Here is a 20,252-nt window from a genome sequence, read left to right as displayed (position 1 = left end):
CCGAAGGTAGCAGCCCAGCCCGAACTGCTAGGCCAGGTCCCCTCTGCACAGAAAACCAAGCAACCCCAGACATGTTTCGGCCTTGTTGGACCTCCTCAGTGAGGTGCAGCCTGGTTCCCTGTGGCGCAGCGAGCAAGGGACCCACGGCTGGGCATACCCTCTCTCACAAGGAGAAACAAACTGACCACAAAAGTGATGGGTGGAAGGTCTCGAATGAATCTAAACCACTGGCAATTGCTCTGGGCAACCTTCCACACCACCGTTTTTTAGCCCGTCTGCGCCATTGCAAAAGGGGACCAGCCATGTGCAAATCAGTCAGCAGCTGCCGCCACCGAAGGTAGCAGCCCAGCCCGAACTGCTAGGCCAGGTCCCCTCTGCACAGAAAACCAAGCAACCCCAGACATGTTTCGGCCTTGTTGGACCTCCTCAGTGAGGTGCAGCCTGGTTCCCTGTGGCGCAGCGAGCAAGGGACCCACGTCTGGGCATACCCTCTCTCACAAGGAGAAACAAACTGACCACAAAAGTGATGGGTGGAAGGTTTCGAATGAATCTAAACCATTGGCAATTGCTCTGGGCAACCTTCCACACCACCGTTTTTTAGCCCGTCTGCGCCGAGTGGGACGGGTATGCCCAGACGTGGGTCCCGTGCCTGCTGGGCCTAGAGACCCAAGCTACTCCTCACTGATGAACCCCAACAAGGGTGAAACATGTTTGGGGATGCTTGTGGTCTCGTGCAGAAGGGATGTGACCTAGCAGTTCAGGCTGGACTTCCTCTTTTGGGGTGGGGCCAAGCCTGATTTGCATATGGTCTTTCCCCTTCTGTAATGGCTTGGCAGGCGAAGAACGATGGTCTGGAGGGTTGCCCCGAGCAATGCCAGTGGTTAAGATACGGTCTAAACCTTCCAGCCATCACCTCTTTGTTTTTGCTTAGTCACCCCGAGTGGGACGGGTATGCCCAGACATGGGTTCCGTGCCTGCTGGGCCTAGAGACCCAAGCTACTCCTCACTGATGAGCCCCAACAAGGGTGAAACATGTTTGGGGATGTTTGTGGTCTCGTGCAGAAGGGATGTGACCTAGCAGTTCAGGCTGGACTTCCCCTTTTGGGGTGGGGCCAAGCCTGATTTGCATATGGTCTTTCCCCTTCTGTAATGGCTTGGCAGGCGAAGAACGATGGTCTGGAGGGTTGCCCGGAGCAATGCCAGTGGTTAAGATTCGGTCTAAACCTTCCAGCCATCACCTCTTTGTTTTTGCTTAGTCACCCCGAGTGGGACGGGTATGCCCAGACGTGGGTCCCGTGCCTGCTGGGCCTACAGACCCAAGCTACTCCTCACTGATGAGCCCCAACAAGGGTGAATCATGTTTGGGGATGCCTGTGGTCTCGTGCAGAAGGGATGTGACCTAGCAGTTCAGGCTGGACTTCCCCTTTTGGGGTGGGGCCAAGCCTGATTTGCATATGGTCTTTCCCCTTTTGTAATGGCTTGGCAGGCGAAGAACGATGGTCTGGAGGGTTGCCCCGAGCAATGCCAGTGGTTAAGATTCGGTCTAAACCTTCCAGCCATCACCTCTTTGTTTTTGCTTAGTCACCCCGAGTGGGACGGGTATGCCCAGACGTGGGTCCCGTGCCTGCTGGGCCTAGAGACCCAAGCTACTCCTCACTGATGAGCCCCAACAAGGGTGAAACATGTTTGGGGATGCTTGTGGTCTCGTGCAGAAGGGATGTGACCTAGCAGTTCAGGCTGGACTTCCCCTTTTGGGGTGGGGCCAAGCCTGATTTGCATATGGTCTTTCCCCTTCTGTAATGGCTTGGCAGGCGAAGAACGATGGTCTGGAGGGTTGCCCCGAGCAATGCCAGTGGTTAAGATTCGGTCTAAACCTTCCAGCCATCACCTCTTTGTTTTTGCTTAGTCACCCCGAGTGGGACGGGTATGCCCAGACGTGGGTCCCGTGCCTGCTGGGCCTAGAGACCCAAGCTACTCCTCACTGATGAGCCCCAACAAGGGTGAAACATGTTTGGGGATGCTTGTGGTCTCGTGCAGAAGGGATGTGACCTAGCAGTTCATGCTGGACTTCCCCTTTTGGGGTGGGGCCAAGCCTGATTTGCATATGGTCTTTCCCCTTCTGTAATGGCTTGGCAGGTGAAGAACGATGGTCTAGAGGGTTGCCCTGAGCAATGCCAGTGGTTAAGATTCGGTCTAAACCTTCCAGCCATCACCTCTTTGTTTTTGCTTAGTCACCCCGAGTGGGATGGGTATGCCCAGACGTGGGTCCCGTGCCTGCTGGGCCTAGAGACCCAAGCTACTCCTCACTGATGAGCCCCAATAAGGGTGAAACATGTTTGGGGATGCTTGTGGTCTCGTGCAGAAGGGATGTGACCTAGCAGTTCAGGCTGGACTTCCCCTTTTGGGGTGGGGCCAAGCCTGATTTGCATATGGTCTTTCCCCTTCTGTAATGGCTTGGCAGGCGAAGAATGATGGTCTGGAGGGTTGCCCCGAGCAATGCCAGTGGTTAAGATTCGGTCTAAACCTTCCAGCCATCACCTCTTTGTTTTTGCTTAGTCACCCCGAGTGGGACGGGTATGCCCAGACGTGGGTTCCGTGCCTGCTGGGCCTAGAGACCCAAGCTACTCCTCACTGATGAGCCCCAACAAGGATGAAACATGTTTGGGGATGCTTGTGGTCTCGTGCAGAAGGGATGTGACCTAGCAGTTCAGGCTGGACTTCCCCTTTTGGGGTGGGGCCAAGCCTGATTTGCATATGGTCTTTCCCCTTCTGTAATGGCTTGGCAGGCGAAGAACGATGGTCTGGAGGGTTGCCCCGAGCAATGCCAGTGGTTAAGATTCGGTCTAAACCTTCCAGCCATCACCTCTTTGTTTTTGCTTAGTCACCCCGAGTGGGACGGGTATGCCCAGACGTGGGTCCCGTGCCTGCTGGGCCTAGAGACCCAAGCTACTCCTCACTGATGAGCCCCAACAAGGGTGAAACATGTTTGGGGATGCTTGTGGTCTCGTGCAGAAGGGATGCGACCTAGCAGTTCAGGCTGGACTTCCCCTTTTGGGGTGGGGCCAATCCTGATTTGCATATGGTCTTTCCCCTTCTGTAATGGCTTGGCAGGCGAAGAACGATGGTCTGGAGGGTTGCCCCGAGCAATGCCAGTGGTTAAGATTCGGTCTAAACCTTCCAGCCATCACCTCTTTGTTTTTGCTTAGTCACCCCGAGTGGGACGGGTATGCCCAGACGTGGGTCCCGTGCCTGCTGGGCCTAGGGACCCAAGCTACTCCTCACTGATGAGCCCCAACAAGGGTGAAACATGTTTGGGGATGCTTGTGGTCTCGTGCAGAAGGGATGTGACCTAGCAGTTCAGGCTGGACTTCCCCTTTTGGGGTGGGGCCAAGCCTGATTTGCATATGGTCTTTCCCCTTCTGTAATGGCTTGGCAGGTGAAGAACGATGGTCTGGAGGGTTGCCCCGAGCAATGCCAGTGGTTAAGATTCGGTCTAAACCTTCCAGCCATCACCTCTTTGTTTTTGCTTAGTCACCCCGAGTGGGACGGGTATGCCCAGACGTGGGCCCGTGCCTGCTGGGCCTAGAGACCCAAGCTACTCCTCACTGATGAGCCCCAACAAGGGTGAAACATGTTTGGGGATGCTTGTGGTCTCGTGCAGAAGGGATGTGACCTAGCAGTTCAGGCTGGACTTTCCCTTTTGGGGTGGGGCCAAGCCTGATTTGCATATGGTCTTTCCCCTTCTGTAATGGCTTGGCAGGCGAAGAACGATGGTCTGGAGGGTTGCCCCGAGCAATGCCACTGGTTAAGATTCGGTCTAAACCTTCCAGCCATCACCTCTTTGTTTTTGCTTAGTCACCCCGAGTGGGACGGGTATGCCCAGACGTGGGTCCCGTGCCTGCTGGGCCTAGAGACCCAAGCTACTCCTCACTGATGAGCCCCAACAAGGGTGAAACATGTTTGGGGATGCTTGTGGTCTCGTGCAGAAGGGATGTGACCTAGCAGTTCAGGCTGGACTTCCCCTTTTGGGGTGGGGCCAAGCCTGATTTGCATATGGTCTTTCCCCTTCTGTAATGGCTTGGCAGGCGAAGAACGATGGTCTGGAGGGTTGCCCCGAGCAATGCCAGTGGTTAAGATTCGGTCTAAACCTTCCAGCCATCACCTCTTTGTTTTTGCTTAGTCACCCCGAGTGGGACGGGTATGCCCAGACGTGGGTCCCGTGCCTGCTGGGCCTAGAGACCCAAGCTACTCCTCACTGATGAGCCCCAACAAGGGTGAAACATGTTTGGGGATGCTTGTGGTCTCGTGCAGAAGGGATGCGACCTAGCAGTTCAGGCTGGACTTCCCCTTTTGGGGTGGGGCCAATCCTGATTTGCATATGGTCTTTCCCCTTCTGTAATGGCTTGGCAGGCGAAGAACGATGGTCTGGAGGGTTGCCCCGAGCAATGCCAGTGGTTAAGATTCGGTCTAAACCTTCCAGCCATCACCTCTTTGTTTTTGCTTAGTCACCCCGAGTGGGACGGGTATGCCCAGACGTGGGTCCCGTGCCTGCTGGGCCTAGGGACCCAAGCTACTCCTCACTGATGAGCCCCAACAAGGGTGAAACATGTTTGGGGATGCTTGTGGTCTCGTGCAGAAGGGATGTGACCTAGCAGTTCAGGCTGGACTTCCCCTTTTGGGGTGGGGCCAAGCCTGATTTGCATATGGTCTTTCCCCTTCTGTAATGGCTTGGCAGGTGAAGAACGATGGTCTGGAGGGTTGCCCCGAGCAATGCCAGTGGTTAAGATTCGGTCTAAACCTTCCAGCCATCACCTCTTTGTTTTTGCTTAGTCACCCCGAGTGGGACGGGTATGCCCAGACGTGGGCCCGTGCCTGCTGGGCCTAGAGACCCAAGCTACTCCTCACTGATGAGCCCCAACAAGGGTGAAACATGTTTGGGGATGCTTGTGGTCTCGTGCAGAAGGGATGTGACCTAGCAGTTCAGGCTGGACTTTCCCTTTTGGGGTGGGGCCAAGCCTGATTTGCATATGGTCTTTCCCCTTCTGTAATGGCTTGGCAGGCGAAGAACGATGGTCTGGAGGGTTGCCCCGAGCAATGCCACTGGTTAAGATTCGGTCTAAACCTTCCAGCCATCACCTCTTTGTTTTTGCTTAGTCACCCCGAGTGGGACGGGTATGCCCAGACGTGGGTCCCGTGCCTGCTGGGCCTAGAGACCCAAGCTACTCCTCACTGATGAGCCCCAACAAGGGTGAAACATGTTTGGGGATGCTTGTGGTCTCGTGCAGAAGGGATGTGACCTAGCAGTTCAGGCTGGACTTCCCCTTTTGGGGTGGGGCTAAGCCTGATTTGCATATGGTCTTTCCCCTTCTGTAATGGCTTGGCAGGCGAAGAACGATGGTCTGGAGGGTTGCCCCGAGCAATGCCACTGGTTAAGATTCGGTCTAAACCTTCCAGCCATCACCTCTTTGTTTTTGCTTAGTCACCCCGAGTGGGACGGGTATGCCCAGACGTGGGTGCCGTGCCTGCTGGGCCTAGAGACCCAAGCTACTCCTCACTGATGAGCCCCAACAAGGTCGAAACATGTTTGGGGATGCTTGTGGTCTCGTGCAGAAGGGATGTGACCTAGCAGTTCAGGCTGGACTTTCCCTTTTGGGGTGGGGCCAAGCCTGATTTGCATATGGTCTTTCCCCTTCTGTAATGGCTTGGCAGGCGAAGAACGATGGTCTGGAGGGTTGCCCCGAGCAATGCCACTGGTTAAGATTCGGTCTAAACCTTCCAGCCATCACCTCTTTGTTTTTGCTTAGTCACCCCGAGTGGGACGGGTATGCCCAGACATGGGTTCCGTGCCTGCTGGGCCTAGAGACCCAAGCTACTCCTCACTGATGAGCCCCAACAAGGGTGAAACATGTTTGGGGATGCTTGTGGTCTCGTGCAGAAGGGATGTGACCTAGCAGTTCAGGCTGGACTTCCCCTTTTGGGGTGGGGCCAAGCCTGATTTGCATATGGTCTTTCCCCTTCTGTAATGGCTTGGCAGGCGAAGATCGATGGTCTGGAGGGTTACCCCGAGCAATGCCAGTGGTTAAGATTCGGTCTAAACCTTCCAGCCATCACCTCTTTGTTTTTGATATGACACGTACTCACCAACACACACACAGAGCACATTTTAGTCATTTCTTTACATATATACAATATGATATGGCATTTATAACGCGCCTATACACACGTGTTTCAAGGCGTGACATATGTACATATATGTTGTGTGCTTGGGGGTAGGGCATTGGGGATGGGTGGCAGGGTGAGATGGTGGGGGTTGGATAGATGGGAGGTTAAGGGAAAAAACATTTTAAAAAATCAACCAAATCGACCACGGGGAAAATGGCATGACTACTGTGCCAATAAGGAAAGTGACCTTGTTCGAAACGTGTACAACCGTACGAGCATATGGTGCTTTTGATAGCCATGGACTAATAATGATAGAACCAGTCATCATTCTCATTATATTGAGCTACTTTAGCAGTTTTTAATGTATTTACTTATTGATGGTTTGTAAGGCGCCAACTGTTAGCACAGTCACTTTAAGGCATTCCAAGGGAAAAGGCAAGTAAATAATAATAGGGATTCAGAGAAAAACAAGGGAAGAGACTCTGCTTATACTCAGCTTTGGATCCTTAAAAATCTGTAAAGTGCGAGAGGGAGAGCTGGAGGGATAAGTGCTTGTAACAAACAAACATATTGGCCAAGATAGCCTCAAGAACACACCAACCCTCGAAGAAAGTTCAACAGTTTTCACTGAAATAAATGAGAAAGGGCTAATTAAGGGCTGTCCCTATCTGGTTTGTCTTCCCCGTGCAGTTACGTCCCTTACCAAGGCATCCTAAAAACCCGAGGATGGTCGCTGAAGATAGTAACCCCCATTGTCTAATAACTCACTCGCTAGTCGTGATGGTGTAAGGGAAAATGCCCCGCCCCCTCTCTCTCTCCCTCTCTTGGAATAATCTAGGAGAAACCTAAACTAGGTCCTTCAATATGAGCATCACAGGGAGATGAGCCTTTCAGTCACCCGGGTCTCAGTTGGTCTTCGTGCATGCTCTTATGTTCCTCACCCTGACGTTCTATCCTTCATCTCCCTTCCTTTTGCTCTCCTCCCTTCTATTCCTCCCACTCTACTTTATCATTCCCTCTTTCGCCCTACCCCTCTCACCCTCCAATGTCCTTTTTCTTACTCCTTCTCTCCTCTGCTCTCTACTACTACTCTCCCCTCCACACTACTACTCTCCCTTCCACACTACTATTCTCCCTTCTCCATATTACTAATCTCCCTTTTCCACACCGCTACTCTCCCCTCTCCATGCTACTACTCTTCCATGTTCATCATACTGATTTGCCCACTCCACCATACCACACTACACGCCACCCCCAACTTCTCCCACACCCAGTCACCTTCTTAGTCAGTCTGATTCACCCGATAGTCTCCATCTGTTAGTCTTGCTCACACACCTTGAACTTGTTCTCACACTCAAGTACCACTTTCTCCCACCATCCAATACCTCACCTTGCATTGCCTGGAAATACCCTCCTCCGCGCTCCTTTGCAACATCCTTCATTGGTTTGATGATTTGGTCCTTCTTCTCCCTCCTTAACCTCACCCGAACAATACCCAACGTCCTGTTTCCTGTACCCATTTTTATCCTCCCTCTCTCCCTCAGCTGGTTCTCCAGGCCATCCTCTATCTTCTTTCTCCTGAAAGTCTGGGTAACAGGTATAAATGCATATATAATGGGTTCATGCCTATACCCCTGCATACAGATCCCAGATCATATTCAGAAATGTCTACTACTTGCTCTTCTCTGATTGGCACAGTCATGTGCCTTGCTTCTTGCCTAAAGTCAGAACATCCCTGTCTCCATCTAGTCACATGCTACATCACTTCATAACTCATCCTGCAGCACCTTATTGGCCTTGCCACTTCCAAATACAATACATCACAGGTTTCCCACTTCTCAGTTCAAATATCATACTGTTGCTTGCTTTCATATAGCAACACACATGGCCCACACTATACTGTACTTGCTCATGACAATTAATCAATCAATCCAATAGCGTTATTATCGACTTCTAGTCCTACAAAACATTCCATAAGAAATAATTAATGGCAATAGGAAGTACACAATTACATAAAACCATAAATATGATAAATTAACAAATATGTCATGAATACAAATGCTTACCAAAACATAAAATACAAACCCGCCATATTGCTTCTCAGTGCAGTTGCGTTAGCCTTGAGGATCTTTTCAAAGTAGTTTTCACAAAGATTAAAAATGTAAGCAGTTATATTGGTGACGATAAACACGCAATGTTCTCTCTGTATCCTTTAGCCCACCAGATTTATGGACCTCGGGAACGGAATAAGCCACTATTTCCTCTCAAAATTATGCCATGTGCAAAAGAAAAGGAAGTGGGTCCTAGAGTGAGGGTAGCACGCGCCACAATGGCATAAGCCCTTATCTCCGGATTGATGTCCACTTAACTCTTAAACTATTTAATTGGTAATTGGTTCAAGAGTACTCTGGCATAAAGCACTCTGCCAGCAGTCCTTGGTATAACGTCTATATAGAGAGAGCTGATGTTATTGCTTTTTCTATACAGTAAACGGATGACTGTGCTCTTCATAAAATATGCTACCCTGCGCTTGCTTTCTCCAGGTGAAATTACGATATCTCTTATGCTAGTGTCTGATGGGGCTTCAGTTTTTGTGGGGCTAAGAACCAACTCCCTCTTACCAAAGCGGTCCAACACGTACACATGTTTCACCCATGTGATATTATGAGGCAAATTACTCACTTGCTCCCGACAAAATGGAATCAGACTCTAGCTAACATATGTGTACCCATCTTCTAAGGACTCTTATCTGAAACACATAATCAATGTGTGATATTTTCAGTTCCGAGTGTGCAACTACGTTGCTAGTTGATTTAATTATCCCCAGTAGTATTTTGATCCTGCCTTTTGGTTGGCTGTATTCGTAAGCATACTCTTGGTTTTTGGGCTGCCTGCTTGTTCTCAGGGAATCTAATTCCAAGATAATCACAGGCGTGATCTCTTTTGAGCCTCGTTGCCTTCACTGTACATTTTTGTTTGGGTGAGCCCCTCCCCCCACAATCATATTTTAGGATTTTGAAGCATTAATAGATACATCCACTTCACAGAAAGTTTCAAAAGCTCTAAACAGGCCACTTAAGTCCTTCCTGTGATGACTCCATCAATAGTAGCAGAGTTAAACACATGGCCACTCTTGGGATGCCTGGTGTCACCTTAAGCAGGGCTGTGTTCTAAAGCACTGTTGTATACAATGAACAGTAAAAGATCCAGGACACAGCCCTACCTCACCCCCCCAGGGACTGCAAAATATGTTGTCCTATGTCCTCCTGTTCCACATCTGACCCATGCCACATGTTCACCATAAAGCACCATTATGCAGTTCAACACATCTCTGGGTATTTGTATAACATCAAGCATCATCTACAGTTACTTGCTCGTGCCTCTTTGTCTGTTCATAGCATTCATGGAAGGTGTATGCAATTGCCTGCCACCACAACGGGAATAGGTTTATTATCTAGCCAATTCACACTCATTTGTACATTTGTGTTTAAGAACTGGCACAAAACCTTCCATGCCCGGGATTCAGGGTTGCTGCCCTAGGAGGAGACTGAGCGCCAGCATCATATCTTGAATTGAAGCTGACAGATGACAATCATCGTATCCAAGAAACGTCATGACTCAAAGAGATGGGGTTTCTATCCCAGTCTTTACCCAGAAAAAAGGGAGCCTGGTCAGTGAGAATACATCAACTGCACCCAGAAGGGTGTTCTCATTGGCTGTTTAATGCATCATTTCAGGCTTCGAAGCTAATGTGCACAACCCGTGCGTGAATGCATCGCTACCATTATATCATATAGTTGTGACTGGTGGACAGTATCTGCCTCGCGGTAAAGGAAGAGCCACTGTCTTTGAGCCTCGATTTCAACTGGCAGAAAATTCAAATTTGGAAAGGTATGATCTTAACATCATCCAGCAGGTCTGACAATTATCTAGCTTTCAGTGAAGAGTGCACAGCTGTTACTGATCCATGTCCCTACAGGACTAGGCTAGCCAGCACACATGTTGCTTTTTTTAAATTCTTTAACCTACAATCCATTGTTTTGAATGTTGGCAAGTAAATGATCCGCCGGAGCGTCTCCTGTTTCACTGGACAGCATTACATCTGGTTGGGGTTTCTTCAATGTGTTCCAGTGCTTCTAATAGCAATTGTTATTGCCAAGAGAGTAATCTATGCAGTCATGTGTACCTAGAAAATTATTCATAACTCTCCGACTGCGTGGCTTTCACACCTAATGTGCCTCAATGGAATGACACCATACATGCAATGCCGGTGCAACAAGACACGCAGAGAGGTGGCTTACAGATTTGGGACATCTGGTTTCTTGTAAAGGCAAAGCCAATTGTTAATCACAGATACGTCGCCCTGGTTGCTTTCTTGGGTAATCGGATGAAATTCCTTGAAACCCGACCTTTAAAATACACATTGCATGTTTATTTTTTAATTCGACTTTCTGGTACCTTTAAATTGATATAGGGATATTCGAGCATTGAGACATAATTGAGCGATTGTTTCCCTTTAGTGGAAAAAGATGTGTTTTCACTTAAAGAAAAGGGTGCACGTTGCTTTTCATATATTCTTTATTTTATGTGTAAGTTCAGTATTTCCTACAGATAGTGGGCAAAGGAAATAGAAGAAAAAACAAGATATGGACTACTGAATATTTGGGTGTTTGCAAGTTCACTTCTTCTTCACTGGGTCTCAGACTATTAATATTTACCAACCCTTACATCAAACAATCAAAGGAGTGGAAGGATTTTCTAACTTAATCACTCAATACCTCCACCACAGTCCTGCAGAGATAACGTTTTAAGATTCTCCAATATGGTCATTAAACCATTGGATACTGAGGGCTTGTCAAAGACTCAAAGCTCAGTGGTGCTTTGCTGGACCAGCCAATTGAAGACGGCATCATTTTGCTGATTGAGCAGCCATTTTATACCATGTTCAAGGTCACTTTTTTTGGTGTGCTGTGGCAGACTGCGATGCCCAAAGTGGCGCTTGGCATGTTGTGATGCATTCGACTATCAGCTCATGGCTGGTGTGATTGGAATTCTCATTGAGATGTTCCCCGGCCAGCATGGCCGCCATGCACTTGCTTCCAATCAGCTGCTATTATGGCAGTGTACGAGGACTTTTTCTGATGGAGGAAGATGTGTACCAACTTGGCTGTGGCTCTCGCTTGCTCCTTGCTCGTAAGAGTGCTGCTTGTCTTTTCTGCACTTCCCTCATCTTGTTTCACAAGTGTGATGCTGAAGCAGAGTACCGAAAGGAAGTTGCTGTGCTTAGAGCATTTTAACCGAGAAAAGGGCCTCATCCCTAGTCTGCTCTGTAAACAATCAGGGTCCCATACAGAAAGGAAACTTGCTAAGAAGAACTGTGGGATTTCAGCAAAACCCACACTCAATACCCTTATCATAGAGGTCTAGCTTTAATACTGTGCGGTCTTGCACAGCCAAAGGGGACTGAGAAAGTAAGGATGACACTGATGAGACTCTATTAAGTAACGTTCTTAATTCTATTAATCTCTTGGTCATAGCTATCAGTTCAACACACTGCTTCTACATTATCCTGTGTAGTTCCTTTTCTGGTCTCTTCACTTTCCTTTTTATTCCCTCTCCCCAACCCGAGGTAGATCCACATGATCCCACTCATGACCAGGAATGTGGCTGAGAGGGGACATATAACCTCCCCTTACTTATATCAATACAACTACATTTCATCGACCAATCTATGTGGTAGATTTTTTGCCTCATCAACTTCAGGTGACAATTCCTTCAATCATGGTCCACTGTAACCTTCTTGTGCAAGGCAATATGATTAGTTGTGATGTTATCTGTCTATTTCGCCATTGATCCCTTGGTCTCCTCAACTTTCAACATTGCACTGCGTTAATTGTCACCTACCTGTTGGCTGATGCAACTGTGACCATGGACCCTCCTTTAGCTATCCCTCTGGGTGGTTCAGGTATGAACCTGGCCTCTGTTTTCCATACCAGCCCCTGTGGAACTATCACTTCTTTGGCCATTTCAAATCCCTTACCTTGAGCATGCCTTCTTCTTTGTGGTATGCTTCAACCTGGCATCTCCAGATCTCTTATCTCTTGATCCCGCACATGGTCAAAGATGGTCTGCTTGGGAGGCGAGTTACTAACAGGTGTGCCATCAACCAATCTGCTGGTGTAATGCATATTGGCTCATCCACTGTTGTCCGATGCTGTTGGGGACTTGTTCTGTATTTTGGCCTTTTATGATGTTTTCTTAATTGTGCACATGAAGCATTCAGCCATTAAATGGAGGTCCATTATTGGACTACACCATTTTTGGGACGCACCATTCTCTAATAATCTCGTCCATAGGTTGTGCAACTATTCCGAAGTTTGCTGAAGAGATGATTCGGGCTAAGAGGTATTGGGAGCATTGATTGATAGCAATGAAGACATATAGTTCTTCTTGCATCAAGCAATCCAAGTTGACAACTAGAATGTGCCATACATTCTCTGTAGAAACAGAGACGCTCAGCAATAGAGGTGAACTTGCTTTTGTTGTGAACTGGCAGGCTTTCAAAATGCTTGATTGCTTTGTCTATGGCTTCATTCATATGAGGGAACCATAAACGATTTCAATTAATCCTTTTCATGTTGACAATACCTTGGTGGACTTCAAGTTCGATCTCAATTGTTATGTTCTTCTGGGTGTTGGGAGATGAGCTTTGTCCCTCGTAATACTAGTGAGTTGTTTGAGATGACTACTTTTGTGTGGGTTTCATGTGAAGTCTTAGATATTCATTTCCTATTGGCATGATGAGTATTTTGCAAATTCTGTCCATTGATTGTCTTATGCGAGAGCTATGGGGCCTGGATCATGGTGTCATTTTGGGGATCATGGACAGTGCTTTCTTGGATATTGAGGGTGGTAGGTCATTGATCGACAAATCGTTGCAGTATTCATGTTTGCTTGTGGCGTTGTTGTTGCATGGTATTGGTTGGTGGTAGATTTAATCAGCAGGGTTCCGGTTTTTTCCTGTCTTATGAATTATTCTTGATGTCTCATGCCACACTCTTCAAGGCAACATGGCAACTTTATTCAAAGAGCTTAAAAAAGGGAAAAGCGGACGATGGCTGACCAGGAACACAACAAATACCTGTTTTCTAAAATAAAGCTCAGAGCGCCTTTTAAGTCGCCGACTAGACCAGCTTCAAGAAAAGCCATATCTCTGAAAAACACCTTTTAAGGGATTTGTGTCGGTAACTGCTTCGTAGCTCTTCCTCATGCACAAAAAGGTGACAACTTGTAGGTTCTTGTCAGAGCACTAACGTGCTTTGACAAATAAATACCAATACAAATTAACACACAAGTCTCCCTATTTTAGTCCTCCTATAAAACTAACTTCATATTGTCAACTTGCACAATGTAGGGATGGGTTCATTTGTGAGGCCTTCGTTTGTTATCCCCAAACTCTCTAGAATGTTTTTCCCTAGTGTTTTATATGTTCAGAGTCCATGTTATATGTAACCACTCAAAATAAGTAATTTGATTAAGGGTTCAGGGCATTTCCTTATGTGGCATTGAGTATGCAGGCCTACAGGTACAGCTACTATGTCAGGGCATTTCCTTATGTGGCATTGAGTATGCAGGCCTACAGGTACAGCTACTATGTCAGGGCATTTCCTTATGTGGCATTGAGTATGCAGGCCTACAGGTACAGCTACTATGTCAGGGCATTTCCTTATGTGGCATTGAGTATGCAGGCCTACAGGTACAGCTACTATGTCAGGGCATTTCCTTATGTGGCATTGAGTATGCAGGCCTACAGGTACAGCTACTATGTCAGGGCATTTCCTTATGTGGCATTGAGTATGCAGGCCTACAGGTACAGCTACTATGTCAGGGCATTTCCTTATGTGGCATTGAGTATGCAGGCCTACAGGTACAGCTACTATGTCAGGGCATTTCCTTATGTGGCATTGAGTATGCAGGCCTACAGGTACAGCTACTATGTCAGTGACCCAGACTGCCATTTCGAGTTCCCAGAATGCGCATGCATTTCCTTGTACACCAGGAACTACTTTATGTTTTCATCATCACCCTAATGTGGATACATCTGTTGCAGGCAGTCTAGTAAAATTAATGTTTTAAGTCTGTTTAAATGGACTTCAGAGGTTTACTCTTGAAATACATGGCATGTGGATTGTATCTATTTGAAAGGGTTCCCTAGAGATGGGCACGCCCTGCTCAGCCAGGAAGACAAGAGATGACACGTGGTTGCTTATTGTGTTGAGCTCACGGTTGTCAAGGGAAGAAAGGGATATTATCGTGCATGAACATACAGGCCTAATACCTTAATTAGGGGGTCCGGGGTGAGTTCAGTCGCCTCGCACAATGTGCTCAATGCGCCATGCCTCCTCAGCTCACGAGCAAGGCAATGAAATGTGGATGCAAATCTGAGGCGTCCTAGGGCCCCCCCCTGCTCCTTTGCAGTGCGCTCAGCCGTGTTAGTAGATGTAATAGGTATAACATAGCAGAGCTTGGATGTCTAATCCCTTTATTCCAGGCCTATGATTGAGGTTGAATGGCTGACATCAGGTGTTAGTGGCACTAAGCCCACCCAGCTTCATCACTTTTATTGGCGCATTACAGTTCACTGCCGCCTGAATGACTCAAAAACAAGGGAGATTCTTTTGAAGTAGGTGGAGGCCAGGAAGACCTTCTTCTAGACGTTCAACGTTCTCTCACTACCCTTTACGTTTTGGATAAAAACTGAAGAGCAAGAGAGAGATTGTGTAAAGTTCTGTGATGAAAATAACTGTCCGGTTTCTTAATATCTTCTGGAACTCTTAGGAATGGAATGGATATTCCTTGATGAGATTCCTTAGCGTGCTCCCAAACATCGAGCATTAAGGAGCAGGCCTGAACACACTTCCCCACAATTATATTTGTTTGTATTTTTGTTGTTGTTGTTGTTGTATTCAGTGCCCATGGTTATAAATAACAAACCTTTTGCATCGTATATTAGAACCAGCATATACGAGCAATAATTCATATACAATGAAAACTTCATTAAAAGGGGAAATACAGTGCAGCTGTAAAATAGAGGAGATAAACTACATTAAACGATTTAAAACATATAGGATTATCCTATACGAAAAGAAAATCACATTAAGGTAAAATCCCATAAAAAGGTCCATTCATGAAGTTATCAATTTGAGAATCGCTTCCCTACATAACATGCGGCCGCAGAAATCACAGTTCATTGGGCTCCACATATTGTGCTCCAAAACTGGTCAGAAGTGAGGAAATCCATGTTAATAATCAAACACCTATAACGTTTCACATAACAGGGATGTTAATTTAGGACATTTGGTAAGATGATGACGTGCAGACTCAACGGAGGAGATACATATGCGACAAATGTGTTTTTCATGGGGCGTATTGGTCCAGCGGCCCGTTTGTTCCAGGGTAGGCAAACTCTTCATGCGTAGATATATAATAAATCTGCGCATATGGCAGTGAGCATCATTTACTTAAATAAAAACATGGAGCGATTCTACGAAAACTCTGAGTGCTATAAAGCAAATATGATTTCTTTTTTTGCTAAGGAATCAGTATTAGTAATAATATCCAGGTGGCTGGATTTCTTTTTTAAGATATCTATTGCATTAGGAATTTGTATCAAATCATTAAGTGTCATATCAACATGTGGCAAAATGTATTTACAGTAGTACGGAGGCCGGCCAAACATGTATTCTTACTTCCAGAATTCAATAATCGAGATAAATAGCCATATATTGTATTTGAGGTGGAAGAAGACAAGTTAATTGTGTGATATATATGACATCGCTGGATAAGCCATAAAATACAAATTGATGGAACAACCAGCTTGCATCGCAGCACTTCTCCAAGCAACGAGTTGGTGGTAGATCTCTTTCTTCTGCTAAGGCCTCCCTCTGGAACAGCCTCCCTGCCTCTCTGAAACTCGAGGAGAACCATCTCCAGTTCCGGAAGCACCTCAAGACCTTCCTGTTTGCTTCTGCCTTCTCTCTTCCTCTCCCCTGCTGATTTCCTGTCTGATGCTGCACTGGTCACCTGGCTACCCACTGATTTCGGGCCCATGTCCCTACCCGCCCAGTTGCACATCTGCACTGCCTACCGGCAACCCTTGCACTTGGGTCTGTGTCTGTAAACCTACAGTCCCTCTACCTGCACTTTTGGACAGCTTCTGTCTGCATTACCCTTGCACCTGCCACCTGCTGGCCGCCCTTCTTGTTATTCTTTTGATCCCATGTTCAGCACTGCCCCCTCCCTTTCCCCTGCCACTTTTCCCCTCCCCCCTGTCCGGCTCTTGCGCGATCTCAATGTCACTTGGCCTAGTAAGATTGTTGTCTCTTTCCTCCCTCTGTTCCCCTTCCTTGCCTCGTCCCGCCTTGAAACACTTTTGAATAGGTGCGTTACAAATGCCATATCATATCACTTCCACTGGAGCACAGTTAGGAACCCCCAGAATAGAACGTAACAATTTGCCTTCGAGCTGTTCAACCAACTGCATCTTAGATTCAAGTGACGTCTCAAGAGCATAATGTAGAGCTGGTATAATACTTTTGTGACAAATAGCAATACAACCTTCAATATAAAATCCTCTCTTCTTAAAAACAAAGCGCCTAAGTAACATCCACTTTTTAAGCATTTATTCCTAATAAAATAACCATAAACATCTTTCGAAGACAAACAGCTAATCGGGAACCCAGTTCTTTCTGTTTACCTGGAACAATCAATATTTTAGTTTTGTGTGCATTCATGTTTTTACAAAAGACTCGTAGCCCATAATGCATTTAATGAGTTCTGCAGTCCATTAGGAGTTCGATCAATAAGGATAGTGTCATCAGCATAGCCAATCCATGCAACCTTGGTTACTCCAATGCGAGGAGGAAAATAATGAGCTGTTTCAATGGCTTAGCCCATGTCACAGACATAACGTTTATATATAATAGGAGCTTGGACACAACCCTTTTTAAAACCCAAATTGGTGGGAATTTCATGCATACGTTCCCCAGTCTGATTAGTCCTAACCGAGACAGTAGTGTCGGTATATAAGGTCATCAGAAAGTATAGCAGGGTGGTATCTATTCCCCAAACTTTCCCACAAGTAACCCCAATCACCCAGAACTAGAATGAAGCTCGGATGAAATGTGCAACTTGTTTGTCCACATGGCTTTTCGGGGAAAACATGACTAGTGCTCCTCATCAGTCTCAAGCAGCTGTCACAGAGGAGGGGGTCAGTGCTGCCGGCAGGCTTAGGTTATTTTGGAAAGTTTAGAGATATTTAGAGTACTTGCAAGGGGAAGGAGAGGGAGCAGTAATGAGTGTGGAGGAACCATTCAGAGAGTTTGATTTGCCGATGGTTGTACTTGCAGCACTGTGTGACACTTTCAGTGATCTGGGCTGGGAGAACAACACAAGATTTACGCAGGCTGGTGGCACACCAGTCAGTGCCTGTCTCTTGAGTTGTGCAGATGATTGAAATGCCATTTGGTGACACCTGGGAGGAGCTGTGAATCTATGAGGGAAGCTTGTGATATAGTCAGGCATGTCTGATTTTGCGGCGATAGAGCACGTTAAAGGCACGCCAGTCAATGGCCGTCGTTAGATGCAAGTGGACACATCAGGTGACAACTTGGAGGAGGATTGGGGGTGCCTCCAAACCCTCAGGGACCCTAAAACAGAGTCACACTCACCTGGTTTTGGTATGAGGGAGCAGCATAGTTTCAGGATGAGAGGTGACAACTCCGTTTCTATCACTCAAATCAAGCAGATGAGACATGCCATTGGGTGAGCCATGGGAGGAAGAGAGGTAGGAGCATGGAACCTTTGGGGGCTGCTTGTGGTAGAGTCATGCTCACTAGGTTTTGCTGAAAGAGATCAGCAGAGATTCAGGTTGGAAAGTGACACACCAGTAAGTGTCGGCCACTCGCAGAAAGTGGAAGGGATATAATCCATTGGGTGACACATGGGAGGACGAGGGGGAGTAGTCAAGAATGCAAGAAGGCAGCTTTCTGAAGAGTTATGTTCACCTAATTCTTCTGTGAGGCAGCACCAGAGATTAAGGGTGGTGGGTGGCAAGCCAGTCAGTGTCCTTCTCTTGAAGTGAGTGACTGCGGCATGTAGCATTGGGTAACAAATGGAAGAAAGAATGGGAGGAGCTGGAAATCACTGAGTGCAGCTTGGGTGAGAGGCATGCACACCCAATTTTGCTGGGTGGGAGTAGAAGAGATTCTGGGCAATGGGTTACACATCACTCAGTGTCTATACCTTAAAGCGAGTAGACAAGACAAATGCCATCAGGTGAAGCCTGGAAGGAGGAGCGGGTGAACCTAGTTATCACTTAGAGCAGCTTGAGTGAGGGTCAGATTCACGTGATTATTCTGGGAGGGAGCATTTGAAATTCTGGATAGTGGGTGATGCACCAATCAGTGTACATTTCTTAAAGTAAATGAATGAGCCATGTACCATTTGGTGAGTCCTGGGCAGAGGTTCGGTAGGAGCTGGGAATCCCTGATTTGTTTGGCAGTGAGCAGCAGTGATTTGGGCAAGTGGTAAGGGAAGCACATTTGGAGTAACATGTCACCATCTACATGAGTGAGAAAGAGGGGAGATGGGCTGCTCATTGTCTTTTGACTTACTTAGCATAATTTGACTGTACACCGGACAAGCCAGAATTTCACATGGCCAATTGAAGGTATCATCCATGTCACATTGTACAGTCTCTGTCATTAGTCACTCATGAGTGCATGTGCCAGTGCAAGAAAATGTTCAGGCATTACACCATGACAATGAACATCCGCCGAAACTGACAGAGGAGTTTTCACTTTCAGTTCCTCTGTGCAACTCAGAAGCAAAAGGGGGAGATCAGCAGGCCTTATCTAACTAAGATCAGGGAGGAACAGTAGATGGGGTACTACTGGGAGGAGTCTGAAAATCACAGGTATCTAGCTCCAGCCTGCCACCCACTGGATCAGACAGGAATGATGATGAGGTAGATGATGATCAAGACAAAGGTTGTGCTCAAGCAGGGGCCAGATGAGAAGTAGTTTTGCTATTGGAAAGCAGTGATACTGAGGTGGAAGTGAAGAATGAATCTACAAATGCAGAGGTTTACTTTACTTTAGGTTATTTATTAGGCACAGCCAAAGTGGCACGTAGGCATACGGGTGCCGAAGACAGTCAATAGCAAGCAGTCAGATTGAAGGAGTCAAAATAAACCCCTTATTTGAATAGGTGTGTCTTAAGTTTATTCTTGAATAGCTTGAGTGTCGGGCAGATTCTAAGGCCTAAAGGTAGCACATTCCATCTCACCGGGGCAGCTGCCCAGTAAGTGCCCCTTCTAACTAGTTCCAATTAAGTTTTTGGAATTTTCAGGTTTTTTATCACAATTAGAGCAAAGGGTGCACCCCACCCGTTTGTACTTCAGTCTATTTTATATGTAGGCGGGAAAGGATCCGTTGAGGGACTTATAGTAAGCAACCAACATTCTATCCTTTCTGCAATAGGTAGCCAGTGGAGCTTTCTTCTTATCTCTGAAACATGAGCAAACTTCCGTAACCCCATGATGGCTCAAATCGTGCTATTCTGCGCCACTTGGAGTTCACCAAGTTCTGTCTTGCCCACTCCGATGAGGAGGGAGCGACAGTAATCAATTTTGGAACAGATGATAGCTCGAGCTAATATTATCGCAGCACTGTTGGGATAGGAAAGGACGAATGTGCAAAAGAAGTCTAATATAATAGGCCGGTGTTGACACCAGGCCATTAACATGGTCGGACATATTCAAGGTCTGAAGGAATGTCACGCCTAAGATTTTTAATCTTTGTCCTTTGTCGGAATGTCATGATCCGCAATGCAGCAAGATTCATAATGTGGTGCAAGTTTCCCAAGTCTAGGTCTGGATCCGACGATCATAAGCTCGGTCTGGCCATGGTTCAAAGCCATCCCGCTCATGGCCATCCACTCGTGTATGAGGTGATAAACCTCAACCACTGCCAAAGCGTCCTTCTCATAGTTGCCTGTTAAGGGGATAAGGCACTGCGAGTTGTAGTTTG

This window comes from Ambystoma mexicanum, chromosome 7q (genome assembly GCF_040938575.1).
Source record: "Ambystoma mexicanum isolate Mex_15411 chromosome 7q, UKY_AmexF1_1, whole genome shotgun sequence".
NCBI classification, from domain to species: domain Eukaryota; kingdom Metazoa; phylum Chordata; class Amphibia; order Caudata; family Ambystomatidae; genus Ambystoma; species Ambystoma mexicanum.
Note: the sequence above shows the minus strand (reverse complement) of the source record.